Source organism: Leuciscus leuciscus (genome assembly GCF_965113295.1).
Source record: "Leuciscus leuciscus genome assembly, chromosome: 14".
Taxonomy (NCBI): Eukaryota; Metazoa; Chordata; class Actinopteri; order Cypriniformes; family Leuciscidae; genus Leuciscus; species Leuciscus leuciscus.
Genome location: NC_138738.1, coordinates 11338228 through 11351458, shown reverse-complemented (window position 1 = coordinate 11351458; position 13231 = coordinate 11338228). Strand labels below are relative to the sequence as shown.

The following is a 13231-nucleotide window of genomic DNA, read 5'->3' as shown; positions in this document are numbered from 1 at the left end:
GATTTTATGTGGAATACAGTTGTAGTTCTCTCCGTCTCCCATTCAACTCTTTCCCTTTCAATCAATCTGTCTCTGTTTCTCTCAGTGTTGTTTGCATTAATTAAAAGGATACCATCATCATTATGTGGTTTATGAAATGGTAATTATAGCATTTATAAGTATCCTGATTCCTGTCTGAACCATATTTGAGTTTGAACTGCCAGATTGTCTCCTTCAGCCTCTCCCTTCCTTCATCTACACATTGATCATTGCAACCTGGGGTCAAGAGACCATTGCTATGGAGCAATGCCTTCATTCAATTGTAATGACATGTAACAGCGTTTGATTGTTTTTTGTATGTGAACCCAGTTAAAATAGATCTCAGTCCTGACATTTTCAAACAATAAAAAAGGCTATTTAATGTGTGGCTTAACATAAAAGACCGAGGAATTACAGAGACATTCCTGAGCTCTATAAAGTGAATGCTAGGAGAAGAAACAACAGCATCCACTACATGCATGCCACTCTACAATAGCTGCTACACTACAAATACCAAATATACATCAATTAAAATGTTCATTTTGACTGTCGTCTCATCCTGTCTCAATTGCAATCAAACGAATATTATGTTTCTGACGGTTGATTCTTACTCTATCCAACAGTTTATAATAGTAGTCATTTATCCCCATCCTTTTCAGAGATTGCAGTCAAATGATAATTTACGTTAAGCTTTCTAAAGCCTACTTATTGAAAACGGTAAACCTGGGGTATAGTAAGTATAGTAACAGACATATCCTCATAGGGGTAGCTTCCTCAAAAAGGTTTACTCACACTCTTGTCATTTTAAATGTATTCATTTCTTTCTTCTGTAGAACATTACTGCACAGCACCACCTAGCATCCAACTGGCAGCATTACCGGTGTAATCAGTTTGAACACAGATACCAGACCACCGCTGAAAAGTACGACATGGTAGCAAGTCTACTACGACCGAATGATCATTTTTCTGTGAACTATACCCCTGTTTCAGAATAACATACATGTGACCAACAACTAATGGTATAGAGCTGATTTTTCATATCTGAATAGCAGATGCTTTTTTGACACGCATCACAAGTATAATGGAAAGTTTAATCAGTCTAAAATACAGATTTCATTGTATTTTCAGAAAATTCTGAACAAAATGTCACATAAGAAGTTTTTATACATGGTATCCATTTTGACATTGTCATGTTGGTGAATTTTGCACACAATTTGTTCATTTTTAATGAGTGATTTATTGTGTGTGTAATTCTAATTTCCCCCTCCAAAAAACAATGCGTCATGAGTTTATGAGTCATGAAAGTGTTCATGTTTCAAACAGACTTTTAGAACAATGAAAAACTCATGGCCAGGAGATGATGTCCTAAAAGGGACAGGAATTAATTTAGAAACATTCCATGCCCTGACAATGTCACTAGAGTTTATCCTCAAAATATTAAAGTATGAGAGGTCACTTTTTCAGAACACAAAAGAAAAATGGATGTCAAAGCTTTTTTGCTGGTCACACTGCCAACTATTTCATTACAGTCTGTCTCCCACACAGCAGTACCAGAAACAAAAACAGAGAGGGCAAAGTACTTGGAAAAAGATAGATATCATAGGGAAATAAAAACAAACACATCTTCTAGTTGAGTGGATTCCAAAAGAAATAGAGAAAGAGCAAGCATCATCAACCAAAATACAGACAACATTTGGAGAGTGAGTAAATAAGTCATTCAGCACAAAAAATATTAGCCAAAATAAGTAAAAAACTATCATGTATGGGGAGGTGCATGCATTGTCATTTATTAATTATTTTCATTAATGTATGCATGTTTTTTCAGCCGGCAATAAATAAATGTATAAACATTCAACTCATATCACCATATTTAAATGTATCCAATTTTCCCCTATCATCAGTGCAGAAAAATTTGAAGTTTACAGATTCTGTGTGTGCAAAGAGCTGAAAACACATAAACAATATCCCAGGAGAAACACAGGACAAACTGACCCTCTATAAATAAGAGTATATCTAGACATACACAAGGCATTTCTATTCACATGCTTCACTATGTATGTGTTACAGTCTAATCAGGAGAGAAGCTATGGAGACTGACACACAGATGTTATTGGTTATATGCGCCCCAAATGTTGTTCACACACATGCGACAAAAAGTGCTGACAAAAAAGTTTTCTACTGTTTAGTGAAGTAGTGTATTGACATCAAAAGAACTGAGAAAGTGAATGGCAAACACAGGGACTAAAACCCTGGAACACTTTAAGGTGCCGATTTATAATTGTTCTTGATATGATTATTTAAGTCTTGGCTCAGTCTTAAGAAAATCTTTAGCGAAGGACTACTAAGCATTTTAAGCTGTTCTCAGTAATGACATGCATTCTCTTTTATACAGGAAAAAAGCCCACACACTAACATTCACAGACTGTCACTATAGTCACTCAACATGAGCAGCAGTGTTGCCAATTTTGTGACTTTTCAGACCCCTTTAGTGAATTTTTTCAAAAAAGCGATTAGCGATTGCTGCTTAACATGTAGTCAGTCACTAATGTCATGCTCGTTCCATTGTCTTACGGAAAATATGTAAATGGTAACAGCTTTTATAAGACATTCAGCTATATTAAAATTACAGAGCAGGTCTGTATATATATACAGTATCTATATATCTGAGCACAGATTAGGAGAGCAAACAGATGTAAACTGCCGACAGTTAATGCATTACGTCATCTAGTGAAATTTAGCGACTTTCTGAGCTTTTGCTACTTTCCATTGAAAATAGTTGGCAACACTGGAGCAACCCCTCGGCCATGCAAGCATGCTCAGCAGGTGTCCACCGTAACCTAGACACCCCAGCCCTGCCTACTGAGTGTGAGATATCCAAAGTGACGAATCACACAAGTTCAACAGAGGTCATGCCCCGCCCCTCTCCCTGAACAGGCAATTTGGAAATGTTGTGATGCTGATGTGGAGATCTCTCTTTTTCAATTTCATAAGATCATCAGCTCATCATTTTCTAATTTCCCCACAGCAGTTCTCCATATAAACGGCAACATGTGCACATGTGGTCTACTCATGAACCATATTTGTGCTGTGATTTCTTTTATCTTGTTTCTGATCTATGCTCTCTACTGCCATTTTTAGTTCCTTATGTCCTGTATGATTTAACTAACATAAAAAATGTGAATTAGCCTAAATTATAATGTTGTAACACAGGAGCCAAGGACACCTCAAGCAGTATCATACAAATAAAATATCTAATTATGCAGTGATGATGTGTTTTAACACATCTAATGAGAACTATATGAATAAATCTGAGGCATCTGAAGCACATCTGTTCTGTCAAATAATAAGAATCGAGCTATTCCGTGTGACCACAAGCTTGTATCGTGCCAGTAATCAGTCATGTTCATTAGACCGGCATCATTGTGTCCTTACAATTTTTCACCTTTAAGCTGTGTTCGCTCTAAATTGTAAAACAAGGTTGACATTCCACAGCTCTCAGAATTACTTCCATAAATCATCAGCCTATTGCTTCAAACTCAAGAGTCACCACTCTATCATGACGCTTCTCTCTTCCCAAGCCTAAAGCGCTTTATCACTGACCCTATGAACTCTCTCTGTCACTGACCCCAGGGTGTTACAGCACACTATAACGGATCTCAAAGTTTTGAATTGCTGACCCCAAAGAGTTATATCACTGATTTGACTGCAGAATCACTGACCCATAGTTTTCAACCTTTTTGACTCCAAGGCCAACCATTGTCCTCAACAATAATCATAGGCCCCATGACTTTTTCAGTGTTTTATTTATTAAATAAAGAAGGAAAAATATATTTTATTTTATTTTTTTTACTCACAATTTGTGCCTGATTAAAGATTTTAGAGCTTGGTATAAATAGAAAAGTGTTGATATTATAAAAATGTTCATGTATTATGTAGGCCTACTTATTAAGCATGCTTATTTTAATGATTGTTTTGTCTTATTTTAAATCATTTTAAGTAATTTTTACGCCCTTTTTTGTTAATAAAAAGAACAACAGCTTCGGCATAACACCAGAGAAAATCTCTTTTCAAGATCTCTTTTATGGTTTTGGACAATGGTGGAAAACGGCTTGAAAGTTGAGAATTGCTGCCCTAGAGCTTCTATCACTGACCTAACCTTATAGTGTGCAGTATAAATGACAGGTCGAAATAACTTTTCCTGAAGCATCCAATGGAGGTCAAAAGGTTGAGAATTACTGCCCTAGAGTAGAGCGTCTATCACTGACCTTTTAGTGCGCTGTATAACTGACAGCGCGAAATAACTTGTCCAGAAGCATCCAGTCTCTGACAGCGCTCTATAACTGATCCTAAATCAGCTCCCTTATACATCGTTATATTGCTTACTACTACTAGAGCGTCCCATCACTGACCCCAGAGCGCTCTATCACTTCTCATGGAGCGCTCCATTAATTCAAAGGAAACATTCGTATAGCCTACTTACCGCTCAAAACTGGTCAACGACGTTGTCCTAGTCACACATGATCCGACAAATTCCCTTCAATGAGTATTTGAACGGAGAATGACTCGAAAAGAGTTTAGTTTTATCAACCTGCTCCTGTGAGATAAGTGAGCATCTGCAGAACTCCCAGCGGACTTCCCCTCCTCAAAACGGTGAAGCCTGCAAAAAATCCTCTCATTGACTACGAGCAGAGAAGTAAAGTCATATTTCCTTGGTTGTGCGCTTTGCTCTGCTGCGGTGAAAGCACTGTAGTCCAGACTTGTTCAGATGCCTGAAGCTAACTAAATCCATCCCTACATTCACTCTTTTCACAGGATCGTCTTTCAGAACTCTGCGCGAGCTGCCCGCCTTCTCACATTACAGCCAATCAAATCATGTACCAGCTGTGCTCGTGCGTTCTACTCTCGTGCCTGTACCTGCACAGGTAAATTGTTCATAATTAAATGTTTTTTTTTTTCCAGGGCATCACAGTGTCTGATAAAAATAGAATAAAAGGGAGACAATTATTATTTTTGTCTTTATGTTTTACCCTATTAAAAGTCGTTCCAGTTATTTCCCACTCTTTGAAGACAAAATTGAGCAATATGATTCGACAATGTTCGCATGAATCATTCTAATTTTATGAAGTAGAGATTCGTGAACTGAGCAAAGTTTTAAATTAAGATAGCAGGTCCAGGGTAAAAAGTTTACAGGATCACGTTGAGGCAATAGCAAAGAGATTGTCAAATTTAGGCAAAAAAAAATAAAAAACAGTGTTACATTTAGGCAAATGTAACCACGTTGCTCATATATTGGTTAAAGGCCTATAGGTTTACAGTAAATAAACTGTCTCTATCTTTCTTTTTTTCTTTTTTTTATCCTGTCTCTCTCTCTCACACACACACACACACACACACACACACACACACACACACACACACACACTCACACACTTGTGGCACACCCAAGCATCTGTCCACACTCATCTGGAATCCAAGCCTATAGGGCATCTGTCCTTTTTAAGACATAATCTTGAGTTGCACTAGTTTTCCCTCTCTTTATGAACATTAATAAAAAAAAAATGGAGGTATTCATACTTTTTGGGTTTATTTTGGGAATGTTTGCGCTAAACAAAAGCAAAGAAGTATATTGTCATCACAGATTTTCTCTAAGGGCAGGTTTAGACTTGCATTGGAAACAAAGGTGTGGAATATGGGTGACAATGTGGTGGTATTCAAAACAATTATGTACTTTAAATTAAGCAGTTACTTATGTTACATCGTTTAGGGGCTTAAAAAAAGGTTGTCCGATCTTGTTGTCAAGATTGTTGTCCACAATGTTGTCCGATCTTGAATGAATAATATGCAAAACTGATTTATGATTGCTTTACAGTTTTTTCCAATTGCTAACACACTAAAATGACATGCACAGCACAATTATTTAAACTGACACACAGAGAGCAAAACCTCTTCTCAAGTCTCCAAAAGTCTAAACACATTTTCTGCTTTACACACATTTTGCAATTCAAAATGGCACTTTTTAAATGCACTGAACACGGTTCTCTGCATAAGACACAACAATCTGACATAAAGTCACATGTTTGCCATTTCAAAACACTGCCATTCAAAATGACACTCCATGAGCTAATTGGCCGATACATGTGTGTGTGCCAAACACCTCAATGGTTCATTGTTAACACTTCAATCTTTTTCAGTTTACTGTTTTTTGTGAGCATATTTTTGTTCAGTCCAATGTAAATATATCTGCTGTGCATATCTTGCACTGACTTGTTTGGTGAAAAAAAATAAAAATAAATGTTTCAACAGCATGTGTGTGTATTTGCAAATATTTCTGTGCATGTGAACAATCTGAAGAATTTTCTACAATTTGAACTATTTTACAGTAGTATTACTGTATGGCAAAGCATACTAAAGATGAAAGTGCTTTTCATTATGCCCAACAGTGTGTAGTTGGTTAGACAAAAATCTGCTAATATGAATGAAGTGTGTGCCATTTCGTGCAAAAGTTTGATTTTGATAATGCTTTAGTTTTGGTTGCAGTGCTTCATTTTGCAGGATATATGAGGTATTTTGTAGTTTGGGTGTGTGGTTTTGTGAATTGTGTTAAGTATTTTGATAAAACCAGCCTAGTTTACAAAATTGTGTGTTAGCAATTGGAAAAAACTGTAATAAATTGAATTACATCAAATTGCAATACAGAAATTACATCAAAGCATTAACATTGTATAACCGAAGCTTAATAATAATAATAATCGATTGTTATTATCAAGAAAAAAAAAAAAAAAAAATTAATAACACAATAATGATAGTTATTATTAGTAATAATTAAATTTTTTCATAAACTTCTGGAAAGCCTGGCAGATTCATGCACATTAGAGTTTAATGTATTCTCATAAAAAATGTATGCAATGAATATTAGCCAAGTCATGCATGGACTCTTTACTCTAAAAAATGCTGGGTTGTTTTAGCCCAACTTTGGGTCAAATATGGACAAACCCCACTTTGGGTTAAATTTTTTAATGACATTTTTAACCCAACATTTGGGTTTGTCCATATTTGACCCAAAATTGGGCTAAAACAACCCAGCATTTTAGCTGAAAGTAAAAGTGGATTCAGGATGTCTCTCTATAGCACACACACACATTCCATACTAAGGACAGGAATGGGGAACAGGCTTATTCAGTGTGAGCTGAGATGCTGAAAGATGAGAAAGTGAGTTACAGCATCCCTCTGTACAGTTTAGTTTAGCAGATGAAGGTGATCATGTGAGTGCAGCATGTCTTCAACATGTTTTACCTGCTTAAACAGCACACTGACAGGTACACATGAGCCTCCATACACCTGGTAGTGCATTAAGGTCAATGTTTTCTTGGTCGTTTGCCATGGGGCTGAGTATTTGAGGTTTACTGTCTGAACTGTTATTTACTGTCTTACTAACTTAAAACACTGAGAAGATGGGATTCTAAGGAGAGATACTGTACATACAGTTCATCGATAGTTGTAATGAGATCAAACCTGGTGCACTGCACAAGTTGCACAAGGATCTCCGAATGCAGCGTAACATGAGGAGAGTGGAAAGCTCAGTTCATTACGTTGCATTCGGAGATCGACTACTGTTGACTGACAAAATTCCAGCCACCGGAAACACTAACTGATAAAGTGAGTCGTACAAAACCTTTCTTTTTAGTAAACTTTGTGTACACAAACAATGTTGTCAATGCTCGAGTTCATGTGTAGAGCCCCTGGTGATACTTCGAGCAGAGTTTCATGTTGTGTCGAGCCTTCTTAGTGTTTTACAGTTTTTCTCGATTGTTTACACACATTTTCTGAAAGCATGCCTCATTTTCTCAGAACTCTACACACAAATCCCCCAAAACACACACAATGGGCAAAACCCCTCAATTCTCCTGCAAAATGAAACTTTAGATTCAAAACAATGTTATTTCTTCTCAAAATGGTATTTTGTTTTCAAATGACACACACAAACCATCATATGAATAGACATTTCATAAGAATCAGTTGAACACTATGATGAATGTAAAACACTTCTTCTCCATTCATCATAATGACTTAGGCTTTTTTTTTGTTCAGTGTTCACTTGCTACAGACAGTACATACATAAGAGTGCTGTAAAATATTTGAGAATATTGTTTTTATACTCAGAACACACAAATACATGGTAAAAAATATATATTTTATTTTTCCCACAAAAACAATGTACACAGTGCACATCCCAACCAACACAAAGTTGTACATACAGTGGTCTACATACAAAACAACAGAAGAATTGAATGTATACAGTTACAGTAAAAAAAAAAAAATCCAATGTTGGCATCCATTGCTCCATTGACGAGCTGACCTGTAAGTTGCCCTTTTATGCTAAAGCTCTGATTGCTAATTGTAAAACTGTGTGACGGGTGTTTGCCCATGTGATGAGTCAGTGTGCATATTTGAATGGCAGTGTGTTCCTTGTGAAAACAAGAGATTTTCTGCATGAAAATTGTGCCAAAAGCAGAGAATTGTGTGTAGTGTTTTGAAAAAAGTGTGTTTTAGAACTGCAATTTGAGTGTAAAGCAGAAATGATGCTTGTAGTTTAGCAGAATTGGTTCAGGGGGTTGGTGAATGAGTTACATGTTGTGGTCATTGTGTCTCAAGTACCAGAAAATGTGTGTAAACAATCGAGAAAAACTGTAAAACTAGCGATTTTGAAGCTATCTGTTACGAACTGCTCCGAGACGAGGGTTGAGATCCAAACGCAGCTTTATTTGAGGGCAATCCAGAGGTGTAGCAGGCTGTGCGGGCGACCAGGGCGGAGCAGGCTGTGCGGGCGACCAGGGCGGAGCAGGCTGTGCGGGCGACCAGGGCGGAGCAGGCTGTGCGGGCGACCAGGGCGGAGCAGGCTGTGCGGGCGACCAGGGCGGAGCAGGCTGTGCGGGCGGCCAGGGCGGAGCAGGCTGTGCGGGCGGCCCTTTGACCAGAGACACTGGCTCGGTGGCGGCCATCTTGTCTGGAGACACTGGTTTGGCGGCGGCCATCTTGTCCGGAGACACTGGTTCAGCATACGTGACTTGAACAGACTCTGGATCGGCGGCGACCATCTTGTCTGGAGTCACTGGCACGGCGGTGGCCATCTTGTCCGGAGACACTGGCTCGGCAGACGTGACTTGAACAGACACTGGATCGGTGGAGGCCATCTTGTCCGGAGACACTGGCTCGAGGGCGGCCATCTTGTCCGGAGACACTGGCTCGGCGGCGGCCATCTTGTCCGGAGACACTGGCTCGGCGGCGGCCATCTTGTCCGGAGACACTGGCTCGGCGGTGGCCATCTTATCCGGAGACACTGGCTCGGCGGCGGCCATCTTGTCCGGAGACACTGGCTCGGCGGCGGCCATCTTGTCCGGAGACACAGGCGTGGATTCGGCCATCTTGTCCGAAGACACAGGCGTGGAGTTGGCCATCTTGTCCGAAGACACAGGCGTGGAGCCGGCCATCTTGTCCGAAGACACAGGCGTGGAGTCGGCCATCTTGTCCGAAGACACAGGCGTGGAGTCGGCCATCTTGTCTGAAGACACAGGCGTAGAAAGAGGAAGAGGAACAGATTCAGGCTCAGGATCAGGATCAGATTCGGTCTCAGCGGGACGAGACTCTGGACGAGCGGACGTGACGTGGAACTCTGGCTCGGGCTCGGCAGGACTGTCGTGAAGCTCTGGCTCTGGCTCGGCAGGACTGACGTGAAGCTCTGGCTCTGGCTCAGCGCGCTCTGAGCTTGACGGGACCAGCATCAGCGAGGGCTTTGAGCTGGGTAGGACCAGCGGCGAAGAGGACTTTGAGCTGGACAGGACCAGCGATGAAGAGGGCTCTGAACTGGACGGAACCAGCGGCGAAGAGGGCTCTGAGCTGGGCAGGACCAGCAGCGAAGAGGGCTTTGAACTGGACAGGACCAGCGATGAAGAGGGCTCTGTGCTGGACGGGACCAGCAGTGAAGGCTCTGTGCTGGACGGGACCAGCGGTGAAGAGAGCTCCGTGCTGGACGGGACCAGCGGTGAAGAGGGCTCTGGATCGGTGGGCATGTCGCTTGCTGTCTCTGGAAAAAATGGCCGCTGCCACGTCGACTGAGGCCTCTGCAGAGATAGCCGCTGACATGCCTGAACCTGAGCCTTCAACAGAGATGGCCATTGTCACGCTGTCTGTTCCTGAGCCGGTGTCTGTTCCTGTACCTGAGCCGGTGTCTGTTCCTGTCCTTGAGCCGGTGTCTGTTCCTGTCCCTGTGTCTGTTCCTGTTCCTGAGCCGGTGTCTGTTCCTGTTCCTGAGCCGGTGTCTGTTCCTGTGCCCTGGCCGCCTGAAGGGTCGTCTCCGCCCTGGCCGCCTGCACAGCCTGCACAGCCTGCACAGCCTGATCCGCTCTGGTCGCCTGCACAGCCTGATCCGCCCTGGTCGCCTGCACAGCCTGCTCCGCCCTGGTCGCCCGCACAGCCTGCTCCGCCCTGGTCGCTTGCACAGCCTGCTCCGCCCTGGCCTTCCGCCCTGCCGAGTCTTCAGGTCCTCTTCCGCTGCACGGGCCTGGCCCTCCATCCCGCCCCCGGGTCCGCCTCCGCTCCACCTCCCTCCTGGACAGTTTTAGGAGCGTCTGGAATCCGCTCCTGAAAGGGGGGGCTATGTAACGGTCACCAGCTGGAGTGCCCTTGAGAGCCACCAGAGGGCACTCCACATAAGACTATTATCACTCACAAACTACATTTCCCATAACTCACTGCTCGGACTCATCATCACTTATCACTGATCACATTCACCTGTACCTCATTCACTGATTGCATTCACCTGTGTCACATCATCCTGTTAGTCTCAGTCTATTTATACCATGTTTATTCAGTCACTCACCGCGAAGTCTTGTTAAGTGTTACACTGCATTTCTGAGCGTTTCCCTGGTTTTCTTGTTTCTTGGTTTTTGATATCTTGCCCTGTTCCCTGGATTACTCTCTTGCCTCTGGTCCCTCCCTGCCTGTTTGTTTGTTTTGTTTCTTTCTTTGTTTTGACTGCCTGCCTGTGTATGACCCTAGCCTGTACATTGGATTACGCCTCTGGATTTCCCCAGCCAATAAAGCTGCATTTGGATCTAACCTTCGTGTCTTGGAGCAGTTCGTGACACTATCATTGTAGTGCCCCTATATAGCACTCCCATTCAAAAGGCATTTTGACCGAAAACGAAAATACGGTCAATCTTAAAAGTGGCGTTTCCATTCTAATTATGCTTTTACACGAATGTTTGACTCAGGTAGATTAACAAAAATAGCCTAGGTTGCAATTTGGCGAGAGTTACCCTTTAACATGAATTTTTGAGCTTGCAGTTTTGAATACTCCTTCTCATAAGTTGTCCACTAAAATCCAAGGAAGCTTGAGGTCTTGTCATCTGTACATCATATGTACAGGCAGACCATATTTATGCCTCTGATGTAATGCAAAACTCTTTTCCCTCCTCATAGGGCCTCTGTAATAGCAAACAAAGATCCGGCACATCTTGCCTGTAGATCTTGTCTATAGTGTTCTAATTAAACTCAGGAATGAGTCAATGACTGAGTTTAAATGAGTTTAAATTTAAACTTTGAATGAGTTTAAATAACTGACTGACCGAATGAAATACAGTAGTAGAGAAATGGAAGAAATATAAAATATGCAGGTGCACACATGCAGGTACACACGCAGCTGACACATGCAACACATATTACACACATATTTTGTGATGTGGTTACAGGGCAGATGGAGAAATGACGGAGAGCTGATAAATCACTGAGCGTTCCTGTAACTCAGAAGAGATGATGCCAGAGAACTGCTGCCTTTAAATTACTTTACACCGACAAGGTTAATTGTTTTTACGTTTAATTGCCATGCAATCTTGAATACACAATGCACTTACTCTGAAATACATGTAAAAAGAAACAGCCTTGACCCAAACTTTCCTAAACTCACCTTAACCTTTCTCTAATTTTTCACACTGATAAATAAACATAATACATATAAAAAAAAATATATATATCAAAAATATAATACATAAAAAAAATAAAAATAGACTATCAGTGATGTTAAAAATGAACACTTCTGCCCTGCTAATATCCTGCTCATTTTTACTTGTCAAGTTGTCGTTTTCCCTCCGGGTATGTGGTATGCAGAGTGTGTCAGAGGCATAACATTAAGATGTTATGTTAGAGTCTTGTGCTTTCTTTTACACTTACACCCACTGCTCCCAGCTATCTGTCTCTCTATCCTCCCATTTAGTTAACAGCTCAGTGGGTCACCGGCCTGGCATTCCAGCCTTTTTATACTTACCATGCAGTACTTCCAAAGATCTTCTGTTAAATCAACATGGAAGACATTCAAGAATCTCTCCGATGCAAAGAGATGACATTTGCTGATTGCTTGGATTATCAATCAATCACCACAGCGCCAATGGTCTTAGCTCCATTTAGAAATTGAGAAACCTTCTAAGTGTTAAAAAAAAAAAATGTGTACATACATGCCTCCTTTTTTGGCTCTCTAATTACTTGTCAAAATTGACTTGTACAGATGATGTATATGAACAAGAAAATTCAAATACTTCAGATAAATAAAAGATTTAGCAAGTTTTTCCACTTGTATGAACATATGGGCCTGAGTGAGGAACATATGTATGACGTAACTACAGTTTATTATAGTTAGGGTTGGTGGTGCATATTAGTTGTGCCTCTGTGGTTACACGGAGTTCACAGATGCCCAACATGTGTGTGTGTGACAGAGAGAGTGGTGTGTGTGAGAGGGGCTGAGAGATGTTTGTTTGATTTGCTACCACATTCTGTCATTTTTTCTTTTGTGGTTTGATGAATGTAAGAATATGTCGACTCAGACATCTGTATATTTAAGTAATCTTCCATGCTTATTAAGGTATGTATTTTACCCACATATGGCCACATGGATAGTAAACCATCACCATGGTAGTATACTGTATATGATAAAGTGATAAAAAAGGAAAACAAGCTTCTTTTAATTTAGCTGTGTGAAAGCTTGGTGGACAGTGGGAACTTTGTTCACAATTACTAAAATGCCCTTATATGTAATATAAGTAATTTAGATTTGAACTACATCCTGTTCCAAATCAGACATACTTTGAAGATTTGAAAACAGAAAATTACTTGAGATCTGCTGGAAGGTAAAAGGGAGTAAAAACTGCAATTCCTGGCAACAATA

General features: G+C 40.8%; 1 protein-coding gene across 4 annotated transcripts in view; it reads right to left on the bottom strand.

Moving 5' to 3' along the window:
• The window catches only part of col7a1 (collagen, type VII, alpha 1), a 78610-nt gene extending 73788 nt beyond the window's left edge, over positions 1-4822 (bottom strand). For all 4 annotated transcript variants that reach the window (XM_082137100.1, XM_082137101.1, XM_082137103.1 and 1 more), the window contains exon 1: positions 4499-4822. The gene's annotated coding sequence lies outside the window, so the exon portion shown is untranslated. The remainder of the gene's footprint in view (positions 1-4498) is intronic.
• Positions 4823-13231: the final 8409 nt, after the last annotated feature.